The sequence below is a fragment of the Eleutherodactylus coqui genome, chromosome 2, assembly GCF_035609145.1.
Source record: "Eleutherodactylus coqui strain aEleCoq1 chromosome 2, aEleCoq1.hap1, whole genome shotgun sequence".
NCBI classification, from domain to species: Eukaryota; Metazoa; Chordata; class Amphibia; order Anura; family Eleutherodactylidae; genus Eleutherodactylus; species Eleutherodactylus coqui.
The window spans coordinates 123,511,813-123,532,165 of NC_089838.1; the positions used below are offsets into that span (position 1 = coordinate 123,511,813).

General features: G+C 42.8%; 1 protein-coding gene across 1 annotated transcript in view; it reads right to left on the reverse strand.

Annotated features, from left to right (window-relative positions):
• The window catches only part of PPFIA2 (PTPRF interacting protein alpha 2), a 344,020-nt gene extending 328,022 nt beyond the window's left edge, over positions 1-15,998 (reverse strand). Inside the window, exon 1 of the mRNA XM_066591485.1 lies at positions 15,863-15,998. The gene's annotated coding sequence lies outside the window, so the exon portion shown is untranslated. The remainder of the gene's footprint in view (positions 1-15,862) is intronic.
• Positions 15,999-20,353: the final 4,355 nt, after the last annotated feature.

Below are 20,353 nucleotides of genomic sequence, written 5' to 3' on the forward strand. Positions count from 1 at the left end.
GGAGGAGAAGTGCGGCGGAGCAGACAGTGCCTGATAGGGCTCAGTTTAGGACTTTCACAGTAGGATTTTCTACTGTAAAAGTTGCATTGCACTGCACGAAAACCGTGTTTTCATCTGATGCAACACAAAGGAAGGCTCCATAGGGAAGCATGGGCTGCAAAACATCGCAAATTGCGGCAATATTCAGCATGCTGCAAATTTTTTTTTTCCCTCGCAGTGTAGCAGCCTACAAGAGATTGCTAATGTGAAGGAACCCATTGGAAAGCATGGGCTTCACATACATGAGATTCGTAACACTGTCGCATCACAAGAAACAAAAAAAAAAAAAAATTGCACAATTTTGGCGCCTGTGTGAAAGCAGCCTCAAACCAGTGTTCATCTGTCCCACTTTGTTTCTTAAATGTCCCTTTGTTCGATCTGATAAATAATGTGTATTTTCAGTAGGGCTTAAACAGATGGGCATGATTTGGTCCCTGTTATGAGAAGCACGGCCACTGACACGAAACCATTGATTTCACTGAATGGAGGTGGATTAATTCTAGAGCTGTACACTGAAAAGTATTTATTTACATCACGTTCCATAAGTGTCCCTCTTTGACACTCCAAAAAGTTTTATTGAGCTCCCGGGATATGTTCCTTTACAAAATGAAGTTATTCCACTATAACTAATGCTACGGTAGGTCACCGGAATCATAGAATTTTTGGGAAGCTAATCTAACACAACTCCTTAAAGGGGTTGTCCAAGTTGTATTTTTTCAGTAATACCCCATTTTCTGTGTTCTAACATAACTAATCGGCATATATTCATCTGGTTCCGCGGAGCTGCTCGGTCCTCTGTTTCTCAGTTTATGTACAGCTGCAGTCCTGCCTGGTTTACAAGGCATCACAGGCGCGGCAGCCAATAACGAAGCTCAGTGATCGAGCACAGAGCCGTGTCATTGGCTGCAGTTTGTGCAACATCCCGTAAGCAGGCTAGGGCAGCGTATAAATGTAACATCAGAGGAGAGACCTGGAGCGGCATGGGACACAGCGGGGAGAGTACACACCGTAAGTAAAGTTATAGCATGGGGAACAGGGTTTTACTGAAAAAAATACAACTCGACAGCCCCTTTAAGAATACACACACACACACACACACACACACACACACACACACACACACACAGTAATATTTCACAAGATGTTGCATTATAATCTACTCGTCTAAAGGCGCATTTACACTTGACAATGATCGCAAAAAAAAAAAAAAATCGCTAATCGGCGATCGTTTTAGCGATAATCGGTGCGTGTAAATGGGCGCGGGGCATTTTGGGCACTTTTAGGTGATCGTTAAAATCAAGCTAACCTAAAAATCATCACTCACTTTTATCAGTCGTTCTCCACGGGGAGTGCTGATAGCATTGTTTCCCCGTGGAGAAAAGGATCTGAGTGCATCTAATAGCCTCAGGCTATTACCATGCGCTCATTGAAGGCTTCATTTACATACATAATTGGTATTTAAGTAGCTGAGTAGCTACTTAAATACCAATTATTTTTTATGCAAAATAATCGCTCAAAGCTGTCAATTAAACAGTTGTCAGAAATCTTTGAGCGATCATCTGCTGGTATAAATGGGCCTTAAAGGGGTTGTCTCGCGAAATCAAGTGGGGTTATACACTTCTGTATGGCCATATTAATGCACTTTGTAATATACATCGTGCATTAAATATGAGCCATACAGAAGTTATTCACTTACCTGCTCCGTTGCTAGCGTCCCCGTCGCCATGGTTCCGTCTAATTTCGGTGTCTTCTTGCTTTTTTAGACGCGCTTGCGCAGATGGGTCTTCTCCCTTCGGCTCGGCTCGACAGCATCGGCGTTTTGGCTCCGTCCCCTTGTACGCGTCATCGCGTAGCTCCGCCCCGTCACGTGCCGATTCCAGCCAATCAGGAGGCTGGAGCCGGCACACGTCACGCGGCATGTGATTTTAATGTGTTTTTCCATGAAAAATAAGGTTTTATTTTTGTACGAGTTTTCTTCAAAAATCGTCCATGCACCAGTTTTTCAAATTTTCACTATTGGTCAATCAATACAGAACCAACATACAGAAATCACACTAAGGCACCTTCACATGAGAAAATTGCGTCAGATTTCTGCATTGCGAGACGTATATGAATGGTGTCATATACATGAGCGATTTATTCCGGCATCGAATTGCGGTGTGGAAAAAATTCCAGCTAGTCCTATCCTCTGGCATTCCCTCGGAACACATCGCCCATTGTTTTCAATAGGGCCAGAAAACTCATTGCATGGCGCGTGATTGAAACCCTTGCTGATCCTGAAACTGCGCCGGAGGATTGCAACTGTACTGAAGTAATGGGAGGCGTTTTGGAAACAAAACCACCTTGCATTCGTGGGGTCATCATATGTTCCCGATATCAATACATGATTGGTGGTCATTTAAGGGTCATTCTCAGCCGGGTCCCCAACTGGCTTCACTTCATCCCTGTTTGCTGCATCCAAACTCCAAGAGGTGGCTGTCTTTTTGCAGAAACAGCAGAGAACCCTGTGCTACACCTTCTAGAACTCTATAGAAGTGTTTTCGTATCTTGTGAGGTGTAGCAACAGTGTAGCTCGCTCTGCTACCCATTTACTTCTATAGGAATTATTGGAAACAGCAAAAAAGTGGGACAGGGTTGGGGTCTCCGTTCTAGAGACAGGTAAGGGTCCCAAAGGTAAGACTTGCATCTATCAGATATTTATGACATTCCCTGTGGATATGCCACAAATGTCTGAGATGGGAATAGTCCTTCAAGGGAAAGCCCTGTCCATAAACTAGGTTATGTGGCTCAAACATGAGAGGACAGTGGTCCAGGAAGCTGCTTTTTATACTCACTGGGACCCCAATTCTAGTGTCGTGCCCCCGATAAATCAATGTGCGCTCACAGAGTGACTCTTTCCCACAGAGATCAATGAGAGCTGCACAGGCACATAGCCTTCTCAAAAGAGCCACAGTGTGTGCATAATATCTTGGGGGGACGGTGCTGGAACTGGGGACTCAGGTAATATAAAAATCTGCTTCCCAAGCTCCCAGTTGCCTCATCTTTAAGCCCCATAATATAGTTTATGGTCAAAGGTGTCAATAGGGTCCCTTTAAAAACACTGGGCAGCTGAATTCTTAAATGGGTATGTCCAGTTGGGTGTTAAATTGATATTCCCATCTAAGCCATGTGGATATCCTGTGGATATGCCATAAATACTTGATTGATGAGAGTCCCACCTGTTGAAATGGCAATGGGCCCGCAAGAGCACTGTTTTTAGCAAATAGTTTGTAGATTTGTCCTGCTAGCATACCATAAATTCATAATAAATTATTACAATTTCAAGGTATTCTGAATCCCTGTGGACTTCTTCTGTATGGACTGAGGATTGTTCTCAAGTCTTCCACTGGTACCCCGTGCAGGAGCATATATTGTATCATAATAGACGTTCTAGTTCACACAGTCCGACGGTTCAGGTTACACGTCTGATACATAATTTCTTTTTAGCGTGCTTTATTCTGGTCCTTTTTTCCTGTGTACATTAATGTAATTTGCATTCAAATGATGAGAAAAATGTCTTTGGGCTAAATGTGACCTTTAAAGCCATGTCAAGAATCTGAATGTACAAAGAACTGACATTTTAATTGAGCTTTGAGCTACCCATCTAGTCGTCATAGGGATTCCATTCTCACACATCTCAAGAGCATTTCCACTGCTCCTGTACAGTCTGTGACAGCAGAAAAGTGCAGCAGTCTCGTACATTGAAAAGTATCTTCCTATTCTGGATATTAAAATGCATTTTTATCTTTACAAAGAATGAAAACTTTATATAGAGTGTAGGAATAACTAAGAACGAGCATAGAGTAACTGATCAATATAGTGTAAGGAATGGATAGACTAATGCCAAGAGTTCTTGCCCATTCTTTGTGCTTACTTCATTGTCTTTTTTGGCTATGAGTTAAAGACCTAAGTAATCTGCTTTCCAGGCCCAGTCCTATTCACTTAGGAGTCCCCCCACACACCATCCCACCAAGCCCCTAAAAGGTCTAGTCGTGACACCAGAAGCTACAATTATGTCTCTGCTATTTGATAAAATTAGGGAAGCCAGCAAGTGATGACTTACCACTAGTTGGAGATGACCAGAGCCAAAAGAAATGAGTATTCTACACAAGGAAGAGCTTACCCTGCATATGATATCAGAGAATGCGACTGGCACTTATGGGGGAGGAAGGGATGTGGCTTCACTGTATATGGGAGGATATGACTTATGGCAGTTAGCGGCTTTGTCAAATTGAAATCATTCTCTCCTTCAACACATAAAAAGGTCCTTTTGCTGCTGGTCATCGATAGGTTTCCAAGGGAACTTCGAACCATCACATGCCATGTACTGCATGCTTCCCGTCTCATGATAGCACGAAACTGGACATGTAACAGAATATCTTCTATAGAAGATAGTATAATATCAATCTCCAATAACTGCACATACAAAAAAATGCTAGCAGTACAAGGGAAGGGGGGGGGGGGGGGGGGAGAGAGAGAAACTAGATGCCTTCACTAACAAATGGAATATATGGCTTAGGGTGGACACTCACTGGCGATATTTTCTCTCTTACGCTGCAAGAGCACGAGAAAACTCTCGCCTCGCAGCGCGAGAAAGACGCCGATATAGAACTGGCATATCGCTAGTGGTTTCAATGGGGCCAGCGGCAGCAGCTGTGGCAGAAGTCCGCGGCATTCTATCCCATTGCTTTTAATGGGATCGGCCCTTCCCCGATAATCAGCAAAAAGTGTGTAAAAATTTTTTTTTTTAAATTTACTCACCTCTCCGGCGCTCAGACGCGTCCTCCTGGTGGCTGCCCTGCACTGCTATTAAGCTCTTTCAGCAGTCAGGGATTTAAAAATCCCCGCCTCCTGAAAGGGCTGTGCAGATTGGCTGAGGGCTCAACCAATAGCAGCTACTGCTTAGCTATTGGCTGAGCACTCAGCCAATGACACACTGAATAGCTATAAGGAAACTCCAACCACAGCTGTCACAGCTGTGGCAGAAGTCCCCGGCATTCTGCTTCTCTTTTCAATGGGGCTAGCGCTGCTGCCGCTGGCTCCATTGAAAAGACTGGCGATATCCCGGCGTGATGCTGGCTTTTTTCTCGCACTGCGATGCGAGACTTTGACTTTACTCTCGCAGCGCAGTGGAGAAGAAAAAAACGCCAGTGGGTGTCCACCCTTAATCAATATTCCCCATCAATTAAGAACACAACTTTTACCCATTACCCCCTCCGCCAAACCCCAAGGCTCATTAACTATAAAAATGGTACACAATGGTTATGTGTTATTTCTTTTTTAAAATGATTACGAAGTTTTTAACGAATTAATTCGAACATCAATGGTTACAGCTAAACTAATGAAACAAACTTGTATCCATGGACCAATGTCTATGTAACACTGTATCAACTATACATCTTAACAGATACAGATATCCGCAATTACAATGTGACTTGAGTGTTTACCAAAATGCCAATAAAAATATTGAAAAAGAAAATGCTTCTTCTGACATTAACCTATATTGTGAAAAAAAGTACCATATTCTTTTTTAGCAGCATTGAATAACATTCTATACAGCAAAAAAATAAATCTGGTAAGAAGGGGAGTGGGGACCTAATAGTTCTATTTCTAAAGATGGACATGTACCCTGTGATTCAATGATGTTATTGAATGGCTGTGATTGGTTAACTCAGCACCAGCTTTCATTGGCTGATGCCGTGCTGAGTTAGCCAATCAGAGCATTAGCTTTCTGTAGCAGGGCATTCAAGCCCTGCATCCAGAAAGCAATGCTCTGTCGGCATGAAGGAGGGAGTGACAGCCTGCAGCAGCGCCGCCAGAGGTGAGTATTGATTTTTTTTCTACAGTGTATTCCTGGGGTATAAGATGACCCCCGACTTTGGAGAAGATTTTCCTGGGTTAAAAAGTTGTCTTATACGCCGGAAAATACAGTAGTTATCAATAATAAATAAAAAAAATAAATAAATCAAGCACCTAGGAGTAGTTGGCAGGATTGAATGTACCTTTCTCTGTGTGATTGTAACGTTGATATAAGTAAGTGATTACAATACCAGAGCAAAAGTTCATTATTGTGGAAAACTGACCCCTTGAAGGGAGATTTTAGTACCCTTTTGGGATGTCTCTAGCTTGTATGTAAGATGCGATATCGGCGGGCATGGAGGCTCTAGTACCCTGTTGTACCGCCTCTAGCTTGTACCTAAGGTGTGATACCGGCGGGCATGGTGGCTCTAGTACGCTGTTGTACCGTCTGTAGCTTGGATAGAAGATGTGATACAGGTGCACATGAAGGCATATGGTATCTTGCGGCATATTGGTCAACATTTGCTGTTACAGAGCCTCCACATCATGCAAACTCATAGGCTATCGAAGTTGATGTCCTAGATGGTCCCACACATGTTCTATTAGTGATTAATCAGGTGACCAGGCAGACTACAGAAGTGTAACAAAGTTGTTGGGGCATTCCTATGACACCCTTGTGTGTGGCCAAGCATTATCCTGCTGCCTCTTGGAAGCCCTGTCATGAGAGAAACACATCTGACTGCAGGATGTCCTGAACATATTGCTGAGCCGTCATTGACCCCGGGGCTCCTTCTAGGGGTGACTGACTGTTGTATGTGATGCGCCCCCATACCATCACACCAGCAGGGGGCAGTGTGCCGCTCCACCACAAAGGCAGGACTGAGGCGCTCACCCCTAGGTCTCCAGCCATAAACACATCCATCGTCAGCACCAAAACTGAACCTGGATTCATCACTGAGGACAACCCAGTTGCACTCCGTAGTGTCCAGTTTTGTAATTCACGACACCACGGCAAATAGAGGCGATGGTGGGTGTCAAAGGCAGAACACATAAGGAGCGCTATGAGACCGAATGTCCTTCAAGAAAGCACCTGGAAATGGTTCCAGCAGGCACAGGGGCCTGTAACGATGGTGCCACATGTGTCTGCATGACAATCAATAAAACAGTTGGAGCTGCTTGTGCTTGTCGAAGGAGCAGACAATCCATATGGGGATGAACAACTACAGTGGTGACCAGAAGATGGCCGCTGCTGTGAGACCTGTCCAGGGAGCATGGGAGAAGAGAAACTTTCCCCCTCACCTGAACAGAAATGACAATGGCTGCAGATGTAACGACTGTAGCAACGGTCAAGTCCCAACCTATGACAAAAGACAAACGAAGGTGCATGAAAGAGAGGGAATCTCCCTTCCCCCATATGTGATGTCAGAGGGTCATTACCAGTGTCAGTGCTAGCCTGGGTGACTTGACACAGCTGTTGTAGAGAATACCCCAAGCCAAGAACACCACCCATAATATCACCACTGTATCAGGCAGGTCCCCCTTGGGATCGACTGGTAGAGGGTAGACATTTGAGACTGCAAATATATTATCTGTGTGCCACAAGACCTGTGAATTGTTACCCATTTGTCAAGCAACATTTCAAGTAATGCACCCTACCATGGAGGGAGCTAATATGTATGGTGTGGAGCTACAGAAGAACTTTGCTTGTCTCCACTTGCCATCACTGCTACGCCACCCAGCAAATCAGTCTATCCCCTCACTTTAGATTGCACAGCTTGAAAGAAAATAATGGAACTATATGAATACATGGACACTTGAGAAATGACTTGCTCCTAGAAATAAAACGCCAGGACACTCATGTAATCTAAAGGACTGATCAGATCTAAAGATCAATTAATGCATTATACCAATGAAGATATTGTATAGGCTTCCCTCCACCAGACATTATATACTTATGATATCTCAGTAGAAATGGATGCAAGCCAGACTAGTGACATGAGAACCCAGAGGTTTTTTTTTGTGATAAATATATTTTGAATATAAGGCAGATAGAGCAATACCTCTGCAGCGTCACCTATTAGAAGGTACCATTCCTGCAAGTCAATGTTAGACTCTTCATACGAGCCTTGTAACAATGACTGGGAATTGAAAGCCAAGCAAAAATCCATACACAGACAGCTGTTTCGGGGTGTTTGCCCCTCATCAGTGTGTAGTAGGTTTCTGGGTTGGTTAGTGAGAGGCCTGTGATGTGGATCAGAAACGCTATCTTTTCTCCTTAGGGAGAACACCTAAGTGGTGAGTGAGTAAGGAGACTTATAAGGCCATTCATGCTCCTCTGGGTAATATGCAAATAAGGGAGATGGAGCAATACCTAAGTCAATGTTATTCAATATATTTTGAATAATTATCTTTTACAGATTTGTAGTATTTTAATGAGAGATTGTTGTTGAAACATGTTATAAAGTCACAGAAAAAAAGTCATGAAAAATGGACTGCAGATGTAGGTAGTTAACATTATTTTGAATCAATGGTCTAAGAATCCCATGTTTTTGGCATACACAGCCTCCTAGCAAGAGGTAGATTTGACATAAGGCACTCTAGGCCTGTGTATACAAATGACATAACTGTTGTCTGCCAACTATTACATGTTTAGCCAACAGTCTGGATATTGTTGATACATTTTCAACACTGAAGCAGATATCGTACATTTAGAATTAATCACTTTGTAGTATTTTTTGGGCTACATAAGAAGCAATTTCTTAAAGGGGTTGGCTAGAGATGTGAATAAACTGTGGTTGAGACTAAAATAAAAAATAATACATTAATAGACTTTGATAATTTCTCTCCATGTGACATAGCATGATAACGGTACAATAAAGGACCATAGCAGCTAATTGCTACCTGCCCCGGGGACATTTTGCCTATAGTGACATCGCCATGGTGGTCAAGTAACCTCTCTTAATACTGCATGGCATGTCAGTATCATCTAAGGAAAACAAGAAGAGGCAGTGAATACAGAAGACTGGTGAACCATAAAGAATCAGTGAAGTAAGGATATTTAAAAGATTATTAATGTTCTATATTAAGCACAACCATACATGGTAACTGAGTTAGTAGGCTGAAAAGACTAATGTCCAGGCGCTTATCCTGCAATGTTGATCTAGAGAAATACAAAAAAAAAACAGGCCCATTTTCCTCCTTTTAGTGAAACGAATTCCTTTGAGATGTCCAATATGACAATCTAAACATATACCAGGATCAACCATTCGTCTCCAGTCATTGGTAAGTCAAAGGGCACATACACATGAGCATATGCCGTTTCGATGTGTGAAAAAAATAGCACCATTTTCACTGTGTTTGTATGTGCAGATTAAGTGCATTTTTGGCGTGTATGCGTTTTCTCTATACACGTGTTGCCTCCATATTCCTGAGTTTCTCACATTGCAAAAAAATAAATAAAAGAAGGTCCAATTGAGGTCACTATTTTTTTATCCATTGTCTCCTGGCAACATGTAGCTGTATATTTGCTGCATTTTTACGCAATCCTATAGACCTTAATTGGCAATTTCAGTCTGTGATATGGAACAAAATAGGATACGCTGCAACCTTTTTACATGCGTAAAAAAAAACGCACGTCTGAATACCCCAATGCAAAGCAATGGAGTTTAAGCTGTCCGTATTACTTCCGTAATATATACAGACATAATACAGACAGAAAATATGCCAATGTGAATGTGCTCTTACATGTAATATTGCTGTACTCAAGAAAGGTGTCCAAGCCCCTCTTGTACTCTTTTAGTGAGTTCCATAGTCTCACTGCTCTTACAGTAAAGAACCCCCTTCTATGTCGGTGTAAAAACCTTCTTTCTTCTAAACGTAGAGGATGTCCCTTTGTTACAGTCACAGTCCTGGGTATAAACAGATCTCTATTGTCCCCTGATATATTTATATATCGCTATTAGGTTGCTTCTTAGCTGTCTTTTTTGTAAGCTAAATAACCTCAATTGTGAAAGCCTCTCTGGGTATCGTAGTCCGCCCATTCCATTTATTAATTTAGTTGCCGCCCTGGAACCTGCTCAAGCCCCGATACATATTTCTTGAGCACTAGTGTCCCAAAGACAATATTCCTTGCTTATTGAACATAAGCGACCTTCACTTCATTCATGCAAGCATCTTCGGGGACCCCAGATGTCTCAGCAGCTGGTCCTTCATGATCATAAAGTTATCCCCTATTCTGTGGATATTTACATATGAGTCACTGTATTGATTCTAGCTTGGGTAGTTTTTGAACAGTTACAGCAAAACATTCTGAAAGCAGCATTTGCCTAATATTCTGAACCAACCCCTCCCTAGTGGAAACCTAAAGTACAGTACATTTAGGTAGTGTAATTACAATCATTTGTATATAAGTTTATACTGTGTAAGTACAGCCTCAAAACTAATGCAGCCAGGCAGCTAAGAAATCAAGTAGGATTCTGGGCTGCACAGCTAGAGGTATTACCACTAGAAAGAGGCAGATTGTGATCCCGCTGTATAGAGCTGTGTTCAGTTCTGGAGATCTCATCTACAGAAAAGCACTGATAAAATAGAAAGAGTCCAAAGACCACCTATAAAAATGGTCTCAAGAACAAAACTTTTCAGGAAAGAAAGAACTTTCTTTGCATAGACTGGAGGAGAGGGGGGGGGGGGGGGGAATGGGGGAACTTTTAAATATATTAAAGGTGTAAAAAGGTTTAGGAGGAAATGGTTATTATTAGGAAGCTAAACACAAGAACAAGGGGGAACAATCTGAGATTAGTTCATGGGGGGAATCAAAAGATATTTATTTACTGAAAGAGTAGTAAATGCTTGGAACAAACATCCAGCAGATGTAGGTGGAAAATCAACATTAACCCTTTCCAACCCAATTTGTATCCTGGTTTTCCTAGAGGGCTTACTCTTTTTCTGCTGTTATACAACAGCGCTATATGCTGGCTAAAGCCAGTACTGCATGAGGGGACACGTTGGATAGGCTCCGACAGCAGAGAAGCTGGCAATATACAGTAAGAGAACCCCGACGGACATCTTCAAACATCGGAGCGGTACAGCCTTAAGTCATAATGTCTTCAGAGGTCAGACAGTGGATTGGAGAGGGTTAAATGAATTGAAGCTGCCTGAAATAAGCGTAGATCTATCCTAATTTGCAATAATTTTTTATTGGGTTTTTAAAGACGGAAGACATAAAATGTTGGTAATATGAGAACAGATGAGATATATCATATAACATATCCTAGGAGGAAATTGAAAAGGAAATACTACAAGGGCAGACTAAATGGACCATGTGGGCTTTTTCTGCCATCAATTTTCTAGGTTCCTATTTACAGCACTAAATCAATGTAATCATGCCCAACAGGGTAGGGTATACCTTATGGCCTAAGTCACAGAATGTAGTTTGATGCTCTTTTTTTCTTGCTAAGAATAAATGAATCCTAAAAGGAAATACCACTAATGCATCAATTAATTCATGTTACACTTTTCCTCACTTTAAGCTGTACTCCTGCTTTTGCCTAAAAAAAACCCAAAAAACAATCACTTGCATGCCAAAACTACAAAGTGTACATTACGCCCAAAGCTGACTTCACTCAGGTGCAGTAGGGAAGATCTATGATGCTGTTAGTTCAGGTCATTACGTCCACAGCTAAGGTTGGCTTTGCTGCCATACGAGTAGTGTAAAAATGTGCCAGTATCTGTATTCCAATTGTGTGAAAATGTCCTAAAAGATAGGAATCATGCGTTCCTCCATGGTTCAGCTGCATACAACGTTCCTCCATGGTTCAGCTGCATACAACGTTCCTCCATGGTTCAGCTGCATACAACGAGCAGTAACCAGATTTTGTAGTGATTACAAATACAAGACAAAACCACAACAGTAAAAAACAAATTCCCACCCATGAGGAGAAATAATACAGTACTTTATCTAGGCAAAGACAATTGTGCATAGTGAGAAAACAAGTAGTCAGTTACCTAGGCAATTAAACCATCAAATCACTCCCCCATGATTAAAAACATATAATTACACAGCAGGCCTCCCACACTTTTTTAAGGCTTTTTTTGAGAAAATAGAAGAAAGTCATTAACTTTTGAATGTCTTTATGTCGTTACTTTTCCAACCAAGACACCACGTAGCTTCTTGTGTGCAGTCTACAGTTTCAAGCCAGCATCGACCAATGGTGACCAAATAGTAGACTGCAGTATATTGGTAGAGGTTAGATCAGTAGATCTATGGGGCATCTGAAAAAGGGAGAAGCAAAACATTTCTAGCAGTGTCCTATGTGTATCACGTATATACCTGTGTCTGGTCCCCTTGTAGATTATCTTGCTCAGGATCAATATATCCCATATTGATAAAGTTTGGCCTCTCCAGGGTTTTAATGTATACTTTTAAAATACTGGTATATTGAAGTTGTTAAAGAACGAAAAAAAAAATGGGCATCAATACCACCCCTACTCTGAAATAGAGATATGCCTTTAGTTAAAGGGGTTGTTCTGCAAAATTACATTATCCTTTATCCAAAGAACATGGCATGACTAACTGATCAGTGTTGACCACTTGGAACCCCAGCAATCACCGCAACAGGGGTTCTGAAGGTTCCCAAATGAATGGAGCCGTGAGTCACTGCCGTTCCATGCATAGGAATGTTAGAGATAGCTGAGCAGTTGAACTGAATGCACAGGTGTGACCACTACTCCATTCAGGCCATATTTACAGAGGAGAGTGCGTTATTGGTTCAAGAAACTTGATATTGCACTCGTTAACAGGCAATTTTAACTGCGATGCATTGTATCACTGCACATGCAATTTTCACGCATTTTTTATGCGCAAAAAAATTGCATGCTGCTTCAATTAAAAAAACGCATCGGACGTGCAGGAAAATTGCATTCACATGTAAGAGCAATATGGTTTTTTTTCACACAACCATAATAATGAATGGTCAGTATCGCCGAAAAATAGGGCAATACTGCTGCGATTTTTCTATCTCGGAGACTCAATCTGAGAGAAAAGAAAAAGCCCATGTGCATGAACACCATAGAAAATAATGGGCTATTTTTCACTGCAAGTTTCGTTCATATCACAATTAAATGGAAGTCATGTGAGGAAATTGCTCGTATAAATACGGCCTGAGGGCTTATTCACATAAGTGCGAATACAGTGCGTTTTTATGCCCGACTGTATATACGTGACTATGTGAGGCATTGGTTTCCATTGTATTCGTTCACATGGATGATTATATGATACGGAAAAACAGCGACTCACTGAAAATAGAATATACGTGACCAAAATACGCGCCGACGCATATACAGTGGCCAAAAAGATAGTTCTGAAAGTATGAACATGCGGTAATACGCTAACTAGCTCTGGCTGTGATTGCTGGAAAACTTCCTTTCCGGCGATTATACGCCGTGGATATGTGAACGTAAATGCACCTACGCTCGTGGGAATAAGGCCGAGGATGTATTTACAAGGGCGGCTTTCACGCACGATTTGTGTGTGTCATGAGATGCACAAAACAGGACCCATTATTTTAAGGGCTTATTTAGACGACTGTATATCGGCTCGGTTTTCACGCCGAGCCGATATACGGTGTCCTTGTCTGCAGAGGGGGGGGGGGGGGAGGATTGAAGAGCCAGGAGCAGGAACTGAGCTCCCGCCCCCCTCTCCGCCCCTTGCCAGTATTTGCAACAGGAGGGGGCGAGGCAGGGCGGAGCTAAGTCCTGGCGCTTAGCTCCGCCCCATCCACCCCTCCCATTGCAAATAGTGGTGAGAGGCGGGGAAGGGGTGGGAGCTCAGTTCCTGATCCTGGCTCCTCCATCCCCTCCTCCCTGCAGACAAGGACACCGTATATCGGCTTGGCGTGAAAACCGAGCTGATATACGGTCATCTAAATAAGCCCTTGGGGTGGACTTTTCCTGGCAGCAGGTCCTATTTTGTTGGCGATTCTGTTCAAGAATTGCCCATTATTCCCTATGGGACCAAAAAATAAATAAATTGCGCTGCACTCACATGTAAGTGTGAGTTTCATGAGTGCGCAATGTGATTTTCTACTTTTATTACTGGAACAACATGCGATTTTCATGGATGTGAAAAATCAAAAACACGATGCCTTTTTCTTGTAAAACGCATTGCAATCGCATAAAAAAAAATAAAATAAAAAAATACAGATTTAAAAGTGCAATATTGGTCCAAGTTTCTCGGACTGATATTGCACTCTCCCGTATAAATGCACCCTCGTTCACGGGCACTCATTACCTCTATACTCATGTTTAGACCCCTACTGATTACTTACCCCCTATCCTGTGGACCCCTTTCTATTTCAAGTCTATGTACATGAGGGTGTGTACATCAAGAGATTTTCCCAGCAAATAAACCAACAGTACAACAGAAATGTTTGAATTTAGCCCAATATGTGACTGCGCGATCAGAGCTCACGCAGGCCTTGTAGATTGGCATATGAGCGAAATACGCAAAAAGGAAATGAATTTATTAAAATCAAAACCATTTGCAAAATTACTTCCATTTTTTAGTTATTTACTCAGTCTTCTGATGTTCTGAAAGTCCACATCATCTCTTTGCTGGAAACCAGTACTAGATTATCAGACTTTCAGGATTACTAGATGCCGGATTGTATTTTATGGAAAGTGTAGTCTACACCCGACTCCCAGCGACCTTTTATTTTAAAAAACCAATGTCTAATAACACAAGTATTATATAGAGGAGCGCCTGCACAAATCTGTTCTTGGGGAGCGACTGACTACAGTAGTTGGTTTGCAATCTCTAAACTTGTAAAAAAAAAAAAAAAAAAACTGTTCCCCATAGCAACACGCCAGGCGTTTTTACAAGAGACTTTCCATTCCTAAACTGCATCTGAATATGAACACTTAAAGCAGGTGTCAAAAAACTAGATACAGTCACCAAAGTAAAATTAGCTACATTGTAATATCAACAGTGACAAATCCAAAAGTGTTAAACCTGGCTCCATGGAGGAAGACAGAGCTGCTATCTCTGCCAGTCTATAATTGCACACTACATTGGAGGAAGTGTTTATATATATATATATATATATATATATATATATATATATATATATATATATATATATATGGGCTTTAACACACTCCCTTCCTAGCTGCTCAACTCTCTTGCAGCAAGTTATATATGAAGCAGCTTACAAGTGCTACCTGGTGTGTAATGCAGAGGAGTTCAGCTCTGCCGCTGTCTGTAGGCAAGGCACAGCCAGGTAGTCATGACATGGGCAGTGCCCTCCTCCACAGCTGGAGCCCTGCACCTGGGTACAAGACTGAGCAGCCACACCCTCACTATGACCCTTCTAAAAGGTGCAAGTCCTACTGAATTCTAGTGCACCTTTATCCCAGGTAGCACTGCAGCTACCACACCACAGATCAGGGTGCCCCTGCTGTGCTGCCATCCTCTTCTTGCACCTGATCCCATTGTCACAGGTGCCACCTTCTACTGCAGATAGAGGTCTGAAAGGGATCAATGTGTCTGTGCTCACCTCGTGCACTCATGCATGAAGCTGCACACAGACCCCCATCCCCCTGACATGACATTGTGATCACATACATGTAACATGACAGATCATTCTGCATCTCTATAGTAAGAGCTGCACGCTTAAATTCTTGCAGGAAAATCCTTGCCATTGTCTCAATTGCATTACATCATGCCTAGCGCTCCTCCCACTTAACTCCTTCCTGCTTGGTGTCTTCTATGCACTGTAGCAAATGACTATATCAAGTGATACAAAATGCAAAAATAAATAAATAGACAGATAGAGAAATAAATAAACAAAGCAGCACATAATACAAATATACATGATGCACACACATATATACTGTATATAGTAGGCAGGGACTGGCATGCAATGACCAACTTTACTGTCTAATGGATAATGCAGGCACAGGATGAGCTAGGACTAGACAATGCCACTACCTGATCCTCAGCTTCTGCTGCTTCCTTCCAGAGATCAATGAGCTCAGTCTGCAGTGTCCACTGGCTTCACACTGAGGGTCCCTCCTGGAGCATGCCCCCAGCAACCCAGATCTGCCTCACAATATGCAGCAGTGTGCAGCCAGAAGCAGCTGGGCACCTGGGCATGTCTGCCTGCCCTCTCAGCACCCAAATGGAAAGGCATCCATGGCAAAAATGGCACATTACAAATTTTGCAATGGGAAGCAGAGCTCGGGTGAAACCATTGTTCAGAGCAGAGGAGGGGAGGTGTCTCTTAAAGCTCCAGCATCCTCTGAGTGCTGCCTGATACATCTTTACTCCACAGACTTTATTCTGTGACTGTAGCATTATATACTGCACCTGAGGATAAGAGACGCAATCCTGACGCTGGGTGATCTCTAAGGGGTCTTTTACATGGAAGGTTGAGCGTTCAAAAAAAAATATCGCTGGATTGTTCAAATTTGAATGGTCGAACGTTGAACGATAATTTGTTAATTGTTCATTTTGTGCAAGCATGAAAATCATCGTTGGCTTGTTCAGTAATTGGTTCAAATACGGATCGCTCAGTCGTTCTTATTGGTACAGTGATTGGGAATGACTGAACGATTTAGCAATCAAACAATTTATCTGCCCATATAGAGGGGATGAGCGAATGAATTCCGCCATTGTTCGCACGTGTTAACGATAAATCGTTCAGTATAAAAGCACTTTGAGGGCGGCTTCAGACGAGCGTATGCGCAGATATGCACGTTTCAGTGCAGCGTATTTGTGCAGTGACAAAGGTTGATTGTGTGTGTCTGCGCATAGTACTGTACATTTTGGCGCAGGCAGAGTATGTTCCTATGCCTGCATGACACCCCCCTTCACCCTGATTTAGCCTAATGAAGTCCAGATGTGTTCTTTTCCACGCTGTTTCGAGCAGTGTTTCACGCATCCCCTTGTATATTGTGTGCGTATTTGTGCACCTCCCATAGACTTCTATGAGGCCCTTGGTGTGCAAATAAGCAGGAAAATAGAGCAGGTCCTATTTTGGTTGTGTGCAAAAAAGTCATTAATGTGAAAGAACCCATTGGTATCAATGGGTTCTATTCTCTGTTTATTGCTTGCGTATATTTTGTACACACAAAAACGCACGCAAATACGTCCCTCTGAAGCCTCCATTAGTGTGGATAGCAATTATTTAATTACAAACATTACACTCTGATCTTTAGGGCTTCTTCATATGGGTGCATTCCCACGAATGTATATTGGCTCGGTTTTCACGCCGAGCCGATATACGTTGTCCTCATCTGCAGGGGGGGGGAGGATGGAAGAGCCAGGAGCAGGACCTGAGCTCCTGCCCCCTCTCTGCCTCCTCTCCGCCCCTCTGCACTATTTGCAATGGGGAGAGGCGGGCCGGGGGCAGGGCTAATTCTCAGAACTTAGCCCCACCCTGTCCCACCTCTCCCCATTGCAAATAGTGCGGAGGGGTGGAGAGGAGGCAGAGAGCGGGCGGAAACTCAGTTCCTGCTCCTGGCTCTTCCATCCTCCCCCCCCCCTGCACACGAGGACAACGTATATCGGCTCGGCGTGAAAACCGAGCCGATATACGTTCGTCTGGATGCAGCCTAAGGGTGTATTTGCAAGCACAAAATTTACGCACGCAATACACAGAGAATAGAACCCATGGGTTTGTACACATTTCCTGATTTTGCATACAAATGAACTCTATTAATGCTCGAGGTGCGCATGCACTTGTTTTCGGTGGTGTACACATTAAGGCCTCATGTCCACTTGCACACACGGATTCCATTGCTGAATCCCGCAGCAGAATCTATGCATGCCCGTGGCTATGGGCATTAAAAGACAGTTTCTTACCTCCCTGGATCCATCGCGGGTCTCCTACGTGCTAGCTGGATCTTCTTTCTTCAGCACGGCGGATGCATCAGGGGAGCTGACGCATGGGAAGTGCTGTCTTTTTATTTTTGAATCTCCTGCTTTCCTGCAGATGTGCAGCATGTCCATAGTGACAGCTTTTTTAAAACTGGACTACACACAGACAGGATATGGCCAGTATTATTCAGTGTGGCAACACACACTAGCAAGTTTTTTCCCAGAGACACACACTATGTGCAATAACTCATTGCACGCACTAATGTGATCCATTTTACGGACTATACTTGCCCATTCAAGTCTATGGGAATAGAAAATAAATGCGCAGCATGGAGGATTGCAACTTCGCAGAAGTGATAGAAGTCATTTTTTTCCCTGAAAAGCGCTTTGCATCGCCTTAAAAACGCACATTGGCGAGAGCGATATCGGCCTCAGTTTCTCGCCCTGATATCGCGCTTCCCCGTGTGTAGGTAGCCTTAGGGTAAACTGTGCAGTGAGAAACACCAGAAGCAATTGACATGCTGAGGATTTAAACATTTGCAAAGCAGATCAATTTATAATATATGCAGCACGTAGATTTCATCCACTTGGCTGGTACTGTATTAGGGCTTTTTCATACAGGCATATGCACAATTGCGCATGCCTCCGGACAACGTATTTGTGCTATAAGCTATGTTTTTTTGCGCGCATGTCGTCGTATTTTACTGTACTTTTTCTGTCCGTAGAGCATGTTCATTTGCACGCAGCAGACAAACACGCCCCGATTTAAATGCCTATTTAGTCTAATGAGTTCCGGATGCCTTCACAGCGTATCGAGCATCTAATTGCGTATTAGGGGGGACTTCTGCTGCACACAAAAGAAGAGCATGTTGTGGCGTTTTTTGTGCGAACGAACTGTGCGCGCAAAATACGGAGATGTGTATAAACCCATGAAAATAAATGGGTTCTATTCTCTGCGTATTGCGTGCGCAAATTCTATGTGCACAAATATGCGTGCAAATACACCTGTGTGAAGGTTGCCTTAGTGCTCCTTCACATAGGCGTATCTCTATGCGAAAAATTAGCACACGCAATATGCAGATAATATAATCCCTTTCAATGGGTTTCATTCACATTTCCTTTTTTTTGCACACGCATTTTTCACACGTGCGAAAAAAATAGAACATGCTCTATTCCCCTGCACATTTGCACTCATGCGTCCCCATAGAAGTTTATGGGGAGTGTGCAAATGCGCAAGCGATATACAATTTCATGGGGAAAAAAACACAACTGGAACTCATTAGGTTATTAGCCATTTAAATTGGGGCGTGTTTGTCTGCCATGCACAAATAAAAGTGCCCTGCGTGCGCAAACAAAACAGTAAAATGTGTGATTTGCATGGAAAACTCGTTCACAGTGCAAATATGCTGCACTAAGGCATATGCAAAAGTTCTAATACGCAGCCCCCATACACCCGGATGAGTGAGCCCTTAGATGTTCTTTTAGATTTCCCATATCTCTTGCATCGATTTCCAGCTTTGGCTCAAAAAAGCCGCCCCAAAACCTGTGTGATCCCAGTAGTCAGTAAGAAATAGCTGAATGCAATTTTGAACACCTTGAAAGATGATGAAAACTAGAGAAGTAGATTTCCCGGTATATTTTTTACTTAAGGTGGAAATGCTCTTTCACGTTGACTATTATCACATTCCTGATGTAGTAGGATTATTGGCCACCGCTCTAAAATAACAGGAAACCTTCTTTAGAAGATCACTAATAGGACAGTAATGTATCCGTGCGAAGTTTAGGAACCGTTCGGCTGAAGAAGTTCTTCTCTTCTTCTTCTGCTCCCTGGTTTGACTCAATGGTTTCAACCAGTCCTTAAATAAATGCTGAGGTAATCCCGCCCTCACTTGCGTGCAGATATCCCCAGTTGCCTTGAGATGTTTGTGCCTGTTTGATGTGAGCATTTCCTTCACACAAGGGTTAACCTTGTCTCACTCTGGAGACTCAACGCAATATCCTTCACAAGGTATCTGAGTCATTTCAGTCAGCCTCACTCCAGCCGCATCATACTCTATGTGATGTCAAATGCATGGCTGTTCCAGCAGATTCTCCATTCATTGTGAATGTCCTTCAGAGTATCATCCTGCAGGCATCCATGCCAATAATACGGATGGCATTCACTCGTACCCAGGAAGGCTGGCAGCGTTCATTCATTTCCCTCTAAAATGGACACTTAAAGCAGACGGCTCCCCTTTTCTTCCCATGTAGCAGTATGGATTGCACGGATGGCACACAGCCCCATTACAGCCTATGAGGCTATTCACATGCATGAGTTTTCACATCAGTAATGGTGCATGTCCCATTCTTGTCTGTTTTCACGGATGATAATAGGACATGTAATATGCGGTGTCTGAAGAGGTCGGATGGCAGGTGGATTGGTGTCTTTTTGCTATCCGATACAAGTTGTGCCTGAGTTTTTGCAACTCGTATATGGCCGTGTGATTTAGTTCTTAATAGGATAATATTCCTATAGGAATACTAAAAAAGTGTGGTATAAGTTTGCTGTTGATCTATTTGGATCACTAATTCTAGTGTCTTAAAGGGAAACTGTCACTGGGT